Raw genomic sequence first — 18,965 nt, 5'->3', positions numbered from 1 at the left:
TCAATCTTCCCGAATGTTGTGTTCAGTGCATTACAATCGATAGGGCAGCAGACACGACTTCCTAAGGATAAAGCATATCAGCCTATTGTGGTCTCCCAATATATACTCGACAGTATAGGGAGCACAATTCCGTACTGACACTTGTCATATCAAAGAGGTGGAGTCACCCAACCTACGATGAAAATGATAGTTACCAAGTTTTACGACGTCGGAACACATCTCTAGCCTAGACTTCTAGATGTGTTCCGTTAGATTCCAAAGCATTTTTATGTTCATTGAGATTTATTTTATGGTTGATCTTTCTTAGAAGTTTGTCTTTCAAGGTTCACCATGTGATGTAGATGTGAAATTCCTAAATATGCAATCTAAAATGATAAACAGTTGTTTATGTTCTTTTAGCAATGAAAATCCTAACTACAAAGGAAAGAATATAATGATTTTCTTTCAGCAGAGAGCATAGAGCACACACTAAATGCACTTTCCTAAACCAAATTTTGCAAGCAGTCAAAATGCAAATGCACATGCATGTATTTTTTTTCCACTTTCTTAATGTGTGAATGACAAAAAGAAAGCTAAGTACAGATCTAAACTATTTTCTTTTCAAAAACGAAAGGAAGACTAAGACGACACTTTACGATTTTGAATTTAAAACTATTTTCGACACTCGAAATACTAATAATTTCAAAACCAAGTACAAATGACAAAAGTACAATCAACTATCTAGAAGAGGAAGACTTTATGACACTCTTTTTTTGATTCAGAATGACAATTACGACATTTGCATCGAAGACGACAGTTTGATTAGGCTACTTTCAACAAAGGAGGATTGTAAATGATTAACAAATACACAAAAACATTTAAAATTCCTAACTGTTGGAGGCTGAAATAATGTGAAGAAAGATGGTTTCAGCAAGAAGGTACTGATCATGAACAACAAAACTACTGAATAAAGCTGAAAGCAAGAAGAAAAACCAAATTTCAGAGATGAAAAACAGTTCACTCAATCATCGCACCTGCAACACAGGGAAATAAGGATGCATCTCACTTACAACACATGGGAGGTGCGATGCATCCAGGTTGCACAGTTACAGATAGTGCGATGGGCCAGGGAGTGAAACTGAGCTTGGTTTTTGCTCAAAAATTGCAACTAAGTTCAGTGATTTAGCCTGAGTAATGATGGACAGTAAACAAAAAGCATAAGGGGAAGATCTGATGAGGTTCTAAGCTACCACAAGGGCACTTAGGATGCTTTGTAAGTCAGATGTTCAGTTCATAAACCAACCCAGAGATTAACTGAAGCAACATTTATCTACTTCACAATTGCATAGCAAATGCGTTTCGAAGGCTAGTTGGATAACTTCAGGCTCCGTCTATAGTTTATAAAGAAAACAATAAACAAACAAAACAAACTATTCATTCCCCAGTGGAGTTGCCATTTTGTTACAGGGAAGACTAGTGTCAATTTGAACTGCTAGTCCCACTAAGACGCGTAACTATCTTAGAAACAAACAATGAAATATTTTCAAGAATTCCTTTAAGTGTGATGGATGGAAGAGAAAAAAAGAGGACCAACCTATATCTTCCACTTTGATCCTAGCTTGATTTCTCCTTCCCTTGATAGAATTTGCCACGCCTCTCCTACTTGTCCCTCTTCAAAGAGTACCTATAGAGTCAAAGTAACAACAAACTATCAAAGCATCTCTATATAAAACATCATAAACAATGTGGAATTAGAAACACATTGACCATACAATTTCATTCGTAAACAACATGATTCACAAATACAGGATCATATGGAGGAAAACTCAAAGAACTTTATTAACAGTAATGTAAGAGAGGATTACAACCCAACTGTCTGATCCAACATCATCCTCCTAGTTGTAGAAGCCCTTATCACCTCATGAACAAGCAAATCACCTAACAATGAAATGTCTCTTCTCAACAAACCAACAACACTTCCTTACAAAATAAAAAATTCCAGCCTCCAGATCTCTCAGGTGAGGGATCCATTTATAGATGTCTTGCAAGGGTGTGAGTCAGCTCTAGGTTTTTGATTAGTGTCATTTCAGTGATAGTTCTTGGTTCCACTTGGAGATTTCATGATCTCTTACTCATCCCTGGGCCAATTCAGAGAGGCAAGTGTCACAGGAGAAGTTTCTAGAAGATTCCATGATCATCCACCATGCAAACTGTCTCTGCCATTTGTCTATTCTCACTCATCGCACCCCACAGAAGGCCATTTAAGTATGCATCACACCTGGCCAGTTAAGCAGTTAGTATGCATCGTACCTTGCCCATGGAGCAGTCTGTATGGTCTAGTTTTGGCCAGTTCTAAGTAGTTTTTCAGGTGGAACTTCTGGGAAATGATGTAATCAGTTGACGATGATCCTTTAGGGTGTGAAACAACACTTTTAGGGACTTAAGGAGCCCTTAGTTTATGGACATGTGAGTTTGGGGTTGCAGTGCCCAAATATGTCTATAACAAGGATAAGGAAAAACTAGTAAAATTTGTACATGTAGACTCATTAACATCTAGGTAGATCCTTTCTTGTGTATAAATACACCATAACTCTCAGTTGTATTCCATCATCTTTTGATATTCATGATCTCCCTTATAGAGTGTTGTTAGGCCCCTATACTACTAGTATAAACCCTTATTGTTATTAGTACAAGCCCCTCATTATATTGTTGTACCCATGTAGTCCCCATATTGTTATTATTGTGCCCTTACATTATTATTGTTATGTCGGCTCTGATTATATTATGACCCCTTAGACTCCTATATATAGAAAGGAGGTATTGTCATTTGTATCATCCAAGAATTGTTCATTTGTGTAATGTAAAGGAGGTTGCCCCCTCGAAGAGGCTGAATTCTAAGGCGTTCACATATCTTTTCTATCTTTTTTTGAGCTGGTTTCATAAGATTTGGTATCAGAGCTTTGGATTCTATGGTTTCGCTGCTCCCAATAGGCTATCGTGGCATTTTCACTATAATTTGTTTTCTGCGATTTTTCAGAAGTGAAAAAAAACAACTCATTTGAGACGAACTCGCTCTAAACCTCAGGCCTGAATTTCAAAGCTTTTCTTGCTATATTTTTGGAGATATCATCTGAGGAAGTTAGAGTTTTTGCAAGCTCTAGAATTTGAACTAAAACAGGTCAGCATGGGATTTTTGCTATAACGCTTCTGCTACGAAGTTTCAGAAGCTAAAACAAAAACCCATTTGAGAAGAAATTGGGATGGACCTCGGCTCCAGATTTCAAATCTTGTCTCACTACATTTTAGGAGATATAGTCTATGGAATTTAGGGTTTTCTACAGACCTCCAAATTACATTCCAAACAAGGCACCTTGGGAAAATCGTCATAACTATCTCTCTGAGCATCAGATTGAAATTTCGTAAGAAGTTATAGAGAGATGGCAGACTCTATCTTATTTTATATATTTTTCAGATCCAAAGGTCAAAACAATGAGACGTGGCACTTCATACAAGTTCGCTCTTCTGAAAAGGTATATAATTAGGTCATCTTGGGATATTATGCATAACTCTTTCTTGGAGAATCCAATTTTGATGAGGCTGATGGCATTGGAAAGAGAACACAGAGGGCTACTTTAGGTCACAATTGCAAAACTGGAAGAGCCAAAAGTGCAGAGTTACAGTCCTTTCAAGATCGAGCCCCTGAAATCAAGAAAAGGCGATATGAGGAATTTTGATGGAAAGGATCCAGTAAATTGGATACTACAAATGGAGCAATATTTTGATATACACAGTGTATCACTGTTATAAAAGGTATGTATTGCATCTTCATATTTAGAACCAGATCAATTTTTATGGTATAAAGGGCTTTGTTCTCGTAAACAACTTGTTACGTGGTCAATTTTCACAGAGGACATGATAGCACATTATGAGGATACAAAGAGCAACACCTTCTTTAGAGAAACACCACAACAATTGGAAGAAAAAAGAGAAAAAAGGCTTTGTTACAATTGTGATAGCAAATGCACTAAAGGTCATAAGTTTGCTGAGAAGAAATTATTTTACATAGATTATGAAGAGGAGGAAGAAAAGATTCAAGAAACATCAAAAGAAGAGGATATGCACCAGGAACCAACCCCAGAGAAAGAAGAAATAAATCTGACCATATCTTGTAAAGAATTGGCAAGAATTACCACTCCTCAAACTCACAATATATAAGGACATATGAAGAAGAAAAAGGTTCAATAAGTGAAAGATCACATCGAGGAAGAAGAAATGAATCCAACCATATCTTGTAATTCATTAGTCATAATTACCACTTCTCAAACTATCAAGATAGAAGGACATATCAAGAAGAAAAATGTTCAAGAAGTGAAAGATCACATCGAGCATCAAGAAATGAATCTGACCATTTCTTGTAAAGCATTGGAAGAAATTACCACTCCTCAAAATCTAAAGATAGAAGGACATATCAAGAAGAAAAAGGTTCAAGCAGTGAAAGATCACATCGAGCATCAACAACAATTTCTCCATCTTTTAAAGGATAACGCCACTTTGGTGTAGAATCGAATGAAACAATAGGTAGATCAACATCACAATGAAAAATGTTTTGATGTAGGTAATTGAGTATTTTTATGGCTACATCTCAAGCAAGCTATTTATGAGAAGGAAATGTTGATAATACTAAATGCACTTAAGCAATGGCAACCTTACCCAATGGGAAGACACTTCAAGGTAAAAATGGATCATGATAGTGTTAAATACTTTTTAGAACAAATATTATCTTTAGAAGAACAGAAAAATGGGTCACAAATATGTTGGGTTATGACTTTGACACTATCTACAGAAAAGGGAAGCAAAATTTTGTTGCAGATTCACTCTCAAGAAAGGATGAGGATGTGGAAGCATTGTTTTGTGCTATTTCTATTATCCAACCAGATTGGATAAACAAAGCAAGGGATGAATGGAAGATGGATGAAGAAGTGTGGCCACTCATTCAAAAGTTGCAGAAGATCACAATTCAAGCAATATTTCTAGAACTTGAAGAGGAAGGAAAAGTCATATTGGAACCTGGAGCAGTCATAGAAACAAGAATACAACAACTACAAAATCGATCAATTTCAGAGTATCTCATCAAGTGGAAGAACTTACCCACTGAATATTCCACATGGGAGGACAATAATTTTATACAAAAGCATCAAGAACTACTCAAGCGTCACTATAGCAAAACAGGCAATTTGCACCAGATTTAGCACCAGATTTTAGTGCATTTTTTTCTCAATTAGGATGAGCATCCTGACACTAAATCTGGCTCTATTGTACAATTTTTAGAGCATCCTTTTTTGCACCAAATTTTGCATCTTTTTTACGCCAAATTTTACATCATATTTTGAACCAAGATTTTCATTTGGTTTTACAACAGGTTTTGCTTCTAGTTTTGTGCCATTTTTTGCATCTATTTTTGCATCATTTTTTGCTTCCTCGTTTGTGGCATTCTTTGCTTCTAGTTTTGTGTCATAATTTGCATCGAGTTTTACACCATCTTTGGCATCTGATTTAGTTCCTTTTTTTACATCGAGTTTGTGCCAATTTTTGCATCTGGTCTTATGCCTTTTTTTGCTTCTAATTTTGTACTTATTTTTACATCTATTTTTGTGCCAGTTTTTCTGCCTTTTTTTCCACCATTTTTTCCATCCAATTTTGCACCATATGTTGAATATGATTTAGTGCCAAATTTTTCATGCATCTTTGCACCATTTTTTGCATCCACTTTTGCATTTTATTTGTCTCCCTTTTTTGCATCCTATTTTGCACCATATTTTGCATTTAATTTTGCATCATTTGTTGCATCCAATTTAGCATCATTTTTAACACCATTTCTTACATCCAATTTTGCATCCTTTTGAGCATCTAAATTTGCATCCTCTGTTGAACCATATATTGCATCCACCTTTGCATCCCATTTTGTGTCTATTGTTACGTTCAATTTTGAGCCAATTTTTTCATCTACTTTTGCATTTGTTTTTGCACCAAGTTTTGAATGATTCTTTGCACCTCATTTTACATCCAATGTTGCATCTCAATTTGCATCCAAATTTGAGCCATTTTTCTGCCCATTTTTGCACCATTTTTTCTTCTTTTGTGTCCAATTTTGCACCATTTTTTATGTCCAAATTTGTATCCTTTTTGGTATCTAATTTTGCATCCTTTTTGGCTTCCAAATTTTCATCCTTTTTTCTGCCACATTTTGTGTCCACATTTGCATCTCATTTTTCACCTATATTTTAGTTTGAATTTTCATCTAGTTATGCATCATTTTTGACATCCTTGGTTTCACCCTTTGTTAGTCCCATTTTTCATCTTGTTTTGTGTCTTTTCTTACATCCTAATTTTACACCATTCTTTGCATCCTCATTTTGGTGTCCATTTTTGCATCATTGTTTGTGCCCAATTCGGTATCCTTTCGTATGCCCTATTTTGTTCCCTTCTTTGTTTCTAGTGTTTCACCCTTTTTTAATTTTACTTTAAAAACCCTTTTTGTGTCATTGTTTGCATCTTGTTTTGATGGCTAGTTTAACATCCAATTCTACTCCCAATTTTGCATCCATGGTTAAATCCACTTTTGGCTTCTTGTTTAGAGTTTTACTTTTATTTCGATTTGTGACCCCCTCTATGGGTTCATTTTACTAAGTTCATTTACATAGTGAAATATATTAAAGTTTCTAAATATCATTTTTCTATAGGATTTAATGCACGGTTAGATGAAAATAAAACCCTCTCAATTTATCCCAGAAACCTAGGACAAACCAATTAAGAGAAAGGTTGTTCTAAGGCTTAGGATTCTTAGTAGATCAAGATGTAGAGTATAGATTAAGAAAAATAAAAGGAATTATTGTGAGTCCTCGCATGAAGGTCTTCTTGGAGTTTTTAGTATAGCTAGGAAGCGCTCCTAGCTAGCTCCAAAGCTTGGTCCTACACATAAGAGAGAGAATAAAGCAACCTTCACAACATAATATCTTGATAATCAAAACTATCAAAAACATATAAATATTATTGAATAAATAAATATAAACCAAAATCCCATACATCCATTAGTTAAATAGAAGAAGTAAAGAATGAATAGAAACATGTGGAAGGAAGAACAACTGATCTATATTAATAAAGGAGTTGGAGGAAAGTTACAACAATTAGATGTAGTTGCAACAACACCTCCCCCAAATCGTAGCTACAAAACTCTCCATCTCAAGATAGATCTCAGCAGCATGACAATACAATAATTCCCATCATTTTTTCAATGGCCAAGCCTCCAATATATAGGAAAGTGAAGGCTATGAAGATTTCCCAAATTCCTCATTGGTTCAATTTCGCAAAAATCTTTTGGGTGAATAATGTTTCCTCATATAAAAATGGCCTTTTCCACTTTTTAGATGCTTTTGTGCTTAGGAAAAAGCTTCCCCATGCTTTATGGCTCTTTCCCGCTTTTGTATGCTTTTATTTTTTAGGAAAAAGCTAAAGATGAGGATAAAGAGATCAAATTCCACCATATGAGTTTCTAAAAGTGAACAAGAGTGTCAAATTCAAATTCTAGTTTGCTTATGTTTTAGTTTTTCTTTTAATATATATTTAGTTTTAGTATTTTTTTTATTTTCTAAAAAAATATATTTAGTTTTTGGTATTTTTTTCTATAAGAAAAATTATACTTTGTTTTTATAAAAATGGATTTTAAACATTCCATTCATGCTAAATTTGTGATTTTATGATAGGAGTTTAAATTATATATAAAAAAGTAACTTAATGCCATGTGTTGTGTCGCTAAGATGGGTGTTATACATCTCTTCCTTGCTAAGTTATAGAATGTGCTTGGGTTTTCTAATGCAATAAAACTAATTATGTTCTTCATGATATCTTGAAATGTTCATCTTGAACCAGGCTAATAAAACAATAAAGTTAAAATAGGTTTTCCTTTGTCCTTTGTAAATCTTTGTCCCCATTAATCTTGGTCTTAATAGATTAATTGTCTTATGGTGGCCTTGAGTGGTCACTTCCATTAGTTGCATGCTTTATAGTTTTCTGTTAGTGACATTTTTTAGGCTTGATAATATGTTATTTAATTTATCAAAATGTGTTATTGTCCATATTATTGTTAAATAGTAATATTAAACATGTTGGTTTTTTAGCATGGTTTAGAAAAACGTTCCCAAAATGTTTATAGATTGTATTTTATAATGCAATGATCCATTGCTTGATGAAATTGTTTTGGATATATATTTTTTTTTAATGATTCATTGATTGATGAAATTGTTATGGATATTTTTTTTAGTATATTAAATTGTATGTGGTAAAGTCAAAAGTCACCTCTTTTTTAGATTTTCATTGGTCAATTTCCCTTAAGGCCATGAAGTTCACCATTCGGTCCCAGGTTAAGGAAATATAGGAGTCATGAAGTGGAATTGTCCAAGCACTTAAATCTTGAGACATGTTTTTTTTAGTCTCATTATACTTCCTTTCTATGTAAATTCTCGATGAAAACAGTCTCATGGAACATGAGGGGCCTCAATAGTAAAGGAAAACAAAGACTCTGTTATCTCAAAATCAAGCCCTGGAAGGCTGCAACCCAGGAAGACTTCAAGTAACTATTTCACACCAATCTTTTGACTAAGGCTTAGCCTCCTTAGCCTGAGAGGGCTCTCTCAAAGGATTATTGATTTTGACTATTAATAAGATGGCTAACTCTTGTGAGTAACATTGACAAATAATGAAGGCTGGACAAACATTACATAAGTTTCCATTGGGCCTATGGAGTCAAACATACTACAGCAAACAATGATGATGCCTTACATAGAAGTCAGGGCATTTAGCATTTGGATGTTCAGAATACCACTTATATAAAACCACAGTTTACAAAGACATACAGGAAGTCAGAGCATGATCAATGAATTCTGAGTGATTATGCATTTGTACAACTGTAAAAGAACACTAAAGAAAATATACCATCACACATTCTGAACAAGAAAATCCCTTATGAATCCTGAGAAGTAAAACAGTCATTTATATTACTGAACTCTGTTTTTTCATAAGCCAAAACAGTCCTCTGTTTTATAAAATATCCAACCTCCATTACATAGATGTTCCAGCTATATATAAAAAATCCTTATTCTAACTACCTCGAGATTCCTCCTCCTACATGAGGGGAACTCGAATTCTGCTTATGATGACACCTATTTGCTTTACAACAAACTATTAAATACAATTAGTGCTAACTGGAGTTCTAAAGAGTTCTAATTTGATTATGACTCTGACTCTATCTTCTTCGTAGAATGATTCCTTCTTGTTCTTTGACACTTGGACTCCTTGCAGTTTGGCTGAGATGGCTGAGATGAGTATTTAAAGCTCCATGTTGGCCTCGGATGCTGAATACTTTAACTGCTCAGTGATGTTAGGTGATATCCCTTGCTTTTCGGTTCCAGTCCTCCATAACTTCGAATATACAGCAGCATGTTTTTTAACCCTTTTAATAACCCAAAAATATAGAACACCATCATGTTCCTGATGTGTTGGAGACTTCATCGATGGCCAAGTGTGCAAGCCAAAATTCCTGGTATTCAACTCATTCAATACCCTATGAACGGTGATAAAGTGGCTTTATAACAGAAACTTTAAACTTGAGTTAAAGCATTCCACCTTTTAAAAGGTACACCTGTCTTGATCTGAATGGCTTTGATAGCTTCATTTGGTTTCTTACATATCCTTTAGGTGTCTCCTTTTGAAAATTCCCGCTCATAATGTCAAACTGCCTGTCTGCGTTAAAATCATCACCTACAGCAGTTTCGTAGCGCGCTACGAAACTGCTGAATTGTTTAAAAAACGCAGTCTTCCTTTCATGGCTAAATGATCGCCAATGTTCATGGCTTAAGCACCTTACTCCCTTGATTGTTTTGAAAAGATTTGCTTGCAACTTTTCAAGAAACATATATTTCTCCTTTTATCAGTTGCAATAGCATTTCCAGAATGACCAGCTGAATCAGGTGCTCCACAAAGAAATAGCCCATTCCTCCATGTAACACTTTCTTCAATGACATTCTGCCATTAATATCATTCTCTCCAGGTCTAATTACATCAAACTCAAATCCTAACTTCTTCCTTGCCTTTTTAGATTTGCCAAAGCAACTGCAATTATGTCTCTGTTTGATCCAAGCTCAATATCTGGAAGTGATCTGCTGTTTAAATCGAAAGCTTTTGATCCAGGATGTTTAACACAACCACCATTTACTTTAGCAAACCAGCTTTCTCCTTCAGATAGCTGAAAAAGCTCCTCAGTAATAAAACCTTCCAATGTATCAACAGTTACAATCTGACTGGAGCTGGAAGCCTGACTGCACGAAAGTGAACCATCTTCAACACTGATAAATGAGCCAACAGAATCATGAGTTATCAAAATAAGAGGAAGACTGTCCATACTTTCTTTATAGAAGGACTCAGCTGTATTAAGAGATTTGATTAGTCCCTCGACAACTGAAAAGTTCAATTGGGACTCATTTGTCCTTACCACGAAACAAATGTACTACTAGCTGCAGAGTTTTTTGCCACTAAGTTAACCTCAGTACTTTTTGAATCGCTGCCACATTTGTCAACATTGACATCTTCAAGGATATTCCCATCCTCAAACTGTATTAAAGATTTTTCATTGCAAGACAGTTGGTCACCTTTAATGTCACCCATATCAACCAAATGAGGACTGAATTCTTTGTTTTCAATTCTAGTTTGAGATTGACTAGAGCTGAACTAACTTGATGAACCAGAGGTTTGGTTGGTGTTTTCGTCACAGGACTGATTAGGTAGATGTGAAAACATTGATGCAAGAAAAGCACTCTTTTCCATGCTATCAATAGTTTCCTGGTCAGTCAAAGAATTAACTGACAATAAAGAGCTCGCATGTTCTTCATTAATTTTAGTTTGCATTAGATGAGCAACAATGCGTTCACTATCTGATCTTTTATCTGTCAATATGATTTCATCAGACACCTCAGACGCATCATCATCAGATATAGAGCCGCAAACAGATAAATGAGATGAAATTGGTGCCAATTGCTCAGAACCTGAACGATAGTCATGCTCAGTAATTGGACCATCCACAATTTCACGCTCACTATCAAGTTCCGCATCAGCTATTTGATCATTTTGGTTAGGAACCACCTCATTAAGGATAAATTCCACAGCTGAATCAACATCATTGCGGTGCTCCAGGGCAACTGCCTTGATAATACGTTCATCAACCTGTGGGACTTAGCAGAAAACCCCTTTTTTTAGTTCTCTTTGCGTCTTTTGCTGGAATGACTGTATGGCCGATTGTTAAATTGCGGAAGAATAATAGAAGCATAACTGCATGCGGTTTTTTCAACCAGTTCCCATTCATAAGCCGGTCATTCTTGAAGTTAAATCCCTTGATGACAGGTCTTTCAGTCATTTCAGTTGACTCTGGTCCCTCAATCCGCAGTTTAATATCTGGCTCCTGAAAACGTGAGCTGTTGAAACTGTTTTCTGATGCATTCAAACCTTGGCTTTTAATATCAAAGTTTTGGATATCTAGTGGATTCAAACTCTGATCATTAAGATCCTTTGCTATCCGCTTTGCTGCTGCAATCTCAAGTTCGCTTGCAACAACACCATACGCAGTACCTGCAATTGAGCACTTAATGAAATCCATCTGATTGCAAGTTAGGGTCCCTGTTTTATCCGAGAGAATGGTATCTACCTGTCCTAGCTCCTCAATCAAATTTGAAGGCTACAGAACACGTGTCAAGACTGACATGTAAGACCTTGCACATGTTATCCCCGTAAAATTCTTGCAGAAAATATGACAGCTGTGGTGAGATGCGCTATGGATTCGAACAAATCCCCAATTTCGTAGCGCAGCCGATGCAAAATATGAATTATGCGCTACGAAATCACCTAAACATGTTGCGCTGCGAAACTGCTAAAAGGATTTATGTGCTTTACCATCAAACAAATGTAAGACATTTGGCATTGAAATTTTGTCAGTGATAACAGACTCCTAAAAGAAAAAGAGTACACAAAGCACCCATCAATAATGTTGATATAAGAAGCAAAAATATTAAGTGAGGTTCTACCTCATATAATTAGAAAATGGGGGAGGAATTTCCAAGTAGTAGTGATTGATGCTTAGAGATACTTGGGTGGAATGGTTATTATTCGAAATGATCAAGACATCAAGGTTACCAATATGTTTACCTCTTTTCACATTATGACAATTCAATTTTAGTTAATTGACATCAAGGACTACTACCATGTATCCAATGTCTATGACTCCAATATCGCAAATGGAAAACCTCTATTTCTCAATTCTATTTCTAGCACAAGTAATTTATACTCCCCGTCTCCATGGATTATTGGGAGTGACTTCAATATTATCAAGTGTCTCGAGGAAAAGAAAGGATGAATCACAATGTTTAACAAGATATTTTGTAAGCTATACCATTAAAGCCATAAAGTAGTCTCTATTAAAGTTGTCAAGGAATGAGTCTCCAACCCACACATGTGGATCAATGAGATGTAATACATGTGTGTGTGGTGACTAACTTAATACACTGCTCTAATAACTCCACAAACTTATGTATTTCACTCCATCACATAAATTGACAGTAGTGTGACATAAGTAAACCAAGAGTAGACATGAAAGCCTTAGGCAACAAGCATTCCCTAGATCCTCAATTAGGTGCTTAAATGATGAAGTGAAAATGCAAGGAGAAAAGAGGAATTCATGATTTAACCATCACAAACATGTGATCAAGTGTGACTAGGAGTGTATATATTCATATATTTTCCAAAGAGGGAGTGAATACATGAGTTACCATTCATTGGGCCTTATTTTTCTTTCTTTTTCATTTTCTTATATATAGGACTTAGGGAATAAGGTTTTCATAAGTTTGGCACAACTCATAGATATAATATTTACATGAATTTTCACTTCAACTTTAGAGTTTAGACTTAGATAAATCAATATAGTGTATCTTTAATGATTTTGGCTTTCAATTTTTGATTTTATTTCATCACAAATGACAAAAGGGGAAATATTTTGCCACAAATCTATGAATGCTTAATCATAAAGGCATCATGTGATGAAAACAAATTAATGATGTTATTCTCTATGAAAATGATGGGTATTCTTGAGAAAATCTTATGCTTGTGGATGTCTCCTCTCTGGTTAAGAGGGAGTGAGGGTAGACACCATATTATCCGTGTGTCATGTACTATGGCTAGGACTAACAATCATAAGCTTGGTAAAAACACTAGTAGGGAGAATGGTGGATTGGATAAACATCTAGGACCAATATTCTTTGAGAATTTGGACTTTGACTAGGACTAATCGCCATAATTCAAGTACATTAATCCAAGATAAGAATAGTCAAGAGGATTGACATTTCCTGGTGTCAAATATTATGATAGTGGATTAGGAAATGATCATGTGAGGACATACCTGGTGAACATCTTGGTGCGGTAAGTGCCTAGAGAGGCAGTGATGTCCAAATTTATGCCTCGCAACATTGTGCTATGATCTAATGGAGAGATAAACTTGTTAGTCAAGGCCTTACTATTTTGAAAATGTTGGCTATGATGATGTAAATCATCATTGATGCTTATCAATCCAGATCCCTTCTTATATGAATATTTCAACTTGAGAGTACTTTTTTGTCTCATTATGAGTACCTCCCTAGTTTAGAGGGAGGGTCATCATCTTCATTATCGTCATCATCACCACCATCACTGTCATCATTATTGTCATCATTTCATTATTGTCATAATCACAATTCATGTCTTCATCATCATCATCATCATCATCATCATCATCATCATCATGATTGTGGACATTGTCATCAATTTTCTTATAGGTATCATAAGAAATATCATCAACCTAAAGAATGTTACGAGTGCTTGAAAAGGGCTGTTAGGACACATGATATATGAAAGAAAAATAACAACTTTATTTTTTAGATATTATCGATGATTATCATCATCACTACCATTATCATTGTCATTATAATTGTCATCATCCCCATCATCATAACTAATATAATTTCTATCATAATTGATGTCATCTTCATCATGAACATCGTAATCATCATTCATGCCATTATTGTTCTTGATGATGACCAAGATGAAAATAATGATAATGATGATCAGATGATGATGACTTGGAACATAATGCCAAAAATAATTATTATGAATATTACCATGACAACATTTAAAAATTGGGAATAATGGCCAAGGTCATTAGCATCATCATCATCATTGTCATTGTAACTCCCATCGTCTTTATCATCATTGTCATTATCATAACAATCGCAATTCATGTCATCGTCATCATCTTCATTATCATCATCGTTATAATTATTGACATTGTCATCAATTGTTCATAATTCTCAATGTCATAAGAATATCATCAATGCAAAAAATATGATGTGTGTTGGAAAAGGGATGCAAAAGTGAACAAAAAAAATGGGGGTAAAAATAGACGTAAATTTGGATGAAGAGTGGACACAACATAAGTAGATGCAGAACAAGACAGAAACATTAACACAAAAGTGGATGAAAAAGTAGATGCAATAGTTGATGCAAACTTGAACACAAAATAGGATTCAAACATGGATGAAAAAGTGGAAGAAAACATGGGCACAATAGTAGGCATAAAACTTAGCTTGAATTGTGGTGAAACAAATGTGGATACTACAATGAATGTAAAAAAAAAAAATATACAAACTTGAATGCAAAAGGGAGGAAAACTTGGATGAAAAAAGGGATGTAAACATGGATGCAATAGTGAACACAAAATTAGTCGCAAAATTGGATGAATCAAAAGTGGATGTAAAAGTAGATTCGAAATGGGATGCAAAAAACATAAACAATATTTGATGCAAACTTGGACACAAAAGAGGATGCAAATGTGGATGCAATAGTGGAAGAAAATGTGGGTTGCAACAATAGACATAAGATATGGCACAAATCATAGCACAAAAAAAGTGGATGTAATAATAGGCACAAAAAAAAGATGCAAACTTAGATGCAAGACAAGATGCTATAAGTGATGTAAAAGTGGATGCAAACACGGGTGCAACATGAGAAACAAAATTGGATGCAAAATATGGATGCAGTGGAAGTACATCCAAAAGAAGATACAAAATGAGACGCAAAACCCAACACAAAAGTGGATGAAAAAATAGAATCAATATTTTATGCAAAAGAGGATGCAAAGATGGATGCAAAATTGGAAGCAAACATGGGTACAACAGTAAGTACAAAACATGGCACAAATTGTGTCACAACAAAAGTGGATGTAATGATAGATGCAAAAAAAGAAGCAAATGAAGATGAAAAATAGGATGCAAAAAGGGATGTAAAAGTGGGCATAAACATGGGTGCAACAATGGATGTAAAATAGGATGCAAAAGTTGATGCAACAAAATTCTATGCAAAAGTAGATGCAATACGAGACACAAAACTTGATGCAAATCTTGACGCAAAAGTGGATATAAAAAGGGATTAAAAATAGATGTAAAAGTTGATGAAAACCTAGATGTATATGAGGATGCAATCGTGGATCCAAATTTAGAAACAAAAAATGGTGCAAAGGGAGGTGTCAAACTAGGTGCAAATTATGGCACAAGAAAAATGGATGCAATAGTGGACACAATAACAGATGAAAAAGAGGATGTAAATATGGATGCAAAACAAGATGTAAAAGTCAATGCAAAAAAGTATATGCAAAATTATATGCAAAACTAGACACAAACCTCGATGCAAAACTTGGCACAAAGGGGATGCAAAAAATGATTTAAAAAATGATGCAAAAGAAGATGCAAGAAATGATGCAAAATTTGATGCAAGTGTAAGTGCAAAAAGTGGATGCAAAAGATGGTGAAACAAAATTAGGTGCCAAACTTGATGTAAAACATGGTGCAAAGGATGGCACAAAACTTGGCATAAAACCTGGCGTAAAAATTGGTGTAAAATCTGGTGCAAAACCTATTACAATGCCTAGTGCTAAACTTGATGTAAGACTTGGTGCAAAAGTCGGTGAAAACTTTGCATCAAGTTTTGCACCATATTTGATAAATGGACACAAATAGCACCAAAAATGGTCTCTAGACGCAAAAAAGGAAGCAAAAATGGATGCTAATCACAGGGTTTTGTTGTAGTGCGTTGAGGACAACACTTTTTGAAGGAGAGGGGAATGTTAGGCCTCTATACTACTAGTGTAAACCCTTATTGTTATTAGTACAATGCCCTCATTATATTGTTGTACCCATGTAGTCCCCATATTGTTATTATTGTGCCCCATAGAAGCATGCTATTGTTATTATTGTGCCCTTACATTATTATTGTTATGTCAGCTTTGATTATATTATGACCCCTTAGACTCCTATATATAGAAAGGAGGTATTTTCATTTGTTTCATCCAAGAATTGTTCATTTGTGTAATGTAAAGGAGGTTGCCCCCTCGAAGAGGCTGAATTCTAAGGCATTCATCTATCTTTTCTATCTTTTTGTGAGTTGGTTTCATAACAAGTGTTTTATGCCTAAGGGCACATATCTATGTGCATCTATTATGTAGCACACTTTTCCAAATTCATTATAATTTTTAAAGTCTTGAGGGCATGGCTAGAAGTTATGGCCAAATTATTTCCACACACTCTTACTAGGTTATTCTTTGAAAGGTTTGAAAACCTTCCCAAGAACTCTATAAAGACTTGTGATAAACTATGTGATATGTTTTTATGATTGTATGCTCTTAAACCAATTGATGTATATGAAGTGGCTAGTCTTATATGATTAAACAAAGGAAATTGGGAATTTATGAGCTTTCTCATCCACATATTCTAATTTTCCTTAGCTAGCTATGGCCAAGTTCTCTCTAGATGAGCTTAGGAAAATCTTGGTAGAAAGTATAAGACAAGATTTGCAAGAAGAATGTACTGATAATTAATAGGTAACCTATTATGATGTTATCAATAAAGTGTTGGACTTATAAAATATCAACATTAGACATCACCGAAGAACTTATTATCCTCCTATTATATATACTGAAGTAGCTTCCCTCTTAGGTGACCCACAATCAAGAGGGACTAATCCAAAAGGAAACAAAAATGATAGAAATATTGTAGGGGATTGTCATACCGATTTAGTGTATGAAGTTGTTTCTTCCACTTCTTCCACTTGTGCTAATCCACCTATAAATATAATTTTGAAAAAGAAGGATTAACCACCTTGTTCAAAGCCTCTACCTCTACAACCATCCACTCAACCTCCACCACCTCTAATTGAGCCATCTCTGCCATAACTAGTGGAAAAACATTATGATATGCTTAGAAGGAATCAATTTCTTATTTTGCCTTTCATACTAGCAAGTATTACAATTACCATAAGAGAGTGAGGCATTCTATGGAAGAATGTGTTACATACTAAAGAGTTAAGCACTTAAAAGAAGAATAGTCACTTGAAATCTAGGGTCATATTCTCCCTAAAAATTCCCTGTTGGGAGTCTTATATAATTGATTCCCTCATCATCGATATTCATCTACTCAACCTTCAAAACCCTCCACTTCTTCCCAAGATACTTTTTATTTTCAACTACCTACTTCTCCTACTTAATCTAGTTGAAAATTTGAGAGCTTGGTTCACTGTTGAATTTATACAAAAGGTAGTATAATTTGATATCAATGTTACCATAAGAGATTGACAATATGATATAGTTGAATGCTCTTAACCGGGTGAAATATATAGTAACCCAACAAGATTCCACTTGTATACCTAAAGGAAACCAAGTTCACTATCCCTCTAGCTCCTTATAAGAAACTTATTAGATACCTATGGAAATACCTCCCATACAAGGGTCTTTCCCCTATTCTTTCTGTAGTAGAAATTTTTTTCGGCTAGCATCTCTATTATGAAGTTGTTGTTAATTTGTCCCACCTTAAATGGCTCTTTAGTAGGGACAATGTACCTAGGCCCAAGATTTTATAAACATATTGAATACAACACAAATTATCCCTCTTAGGTCAACCATGTTGTTACTACCCCTCGGCCTCCTTTCTATGCCTAGCAGCTTTTCCCCTTGCCCTAGGAAACCATAGAAATAACTTGTCTATCCATTGTCTTAAGATCATTTCATATTTGACCCTCTTAAGGCATGAATTGATGAGGAAATGATAATAAAGGATGACCACACTTTGTATGTAGCGTGTACTATAGGTACTTTCTATATCAAGTGTTACTTTGTAAATAAGAATTGTAACCTAAATGTGGTGTCACATGATGTATTATTTATCATGCATTATACTAACGTGGACATGAAAGTTATAAAAAGAAATTTTAAAGGCTATGACTCTATCAAATAGTGCTTGTAGGTGTTATCCTTTTTCCCATAACTATTGGGCCTATCACTCTCATCAACCCATGCTTTATGATCAATAAGGATTTTAGTGATAATTTTCCCTTAGGAAGACCATGGATTCATTGCATATGTGTTGTACCATCCACTCCCTACCAATATGTCAAATATGCCAATATCCCTAGCATCCTTTTAATGTCACATTGTAGTAGGCAGGGCCAAGTTATTATTAATAGTAAGATATAATAGTAACTCTTACCCCTATAATAGTTAGAGTGGATGAAGAAGCATAATGTTGAAATCCTTAGTGTGCAAGGCACATAGGAGGGTTATTTCTCCAGCATAAAGGGATCTGGAAGCAGCCTTCAGTGATATATAAGTTATGAGAAGATCAAGTGGAAAAGATAAAGTAAATAGTAGGGTTTGTACATGTGCATGCATGGGAACAAAGGATATAGAAAATTTAATATCCAATAGTTTTCCTAGTTGCTTTCCTTGAACTAGAACCAACACTAGCAGTTTCATACCAAGGGAAAGAAATTCAAGTCCAACACCATAAGAAACAATAGCACTAGTAGAATCATAT

Source organism: Pinus tabuliformis, chromosome 2_1, assembly GCF_031772625.1.
Source record: "Pinus tabuliformis cultivar Carrire ecotype Pingquan chromosome 2_1, CPIR1, whole genome shotgun sequence".
Lineage (NCBI taxonomy): Eukaryota > Viridiplantae > Streptophyta > Pinopsida > Pinales > Pinaceae > Pinus > Pinus tabuliformis.
Note: the sequence above shows the minus strand (reverse complement) of the source record.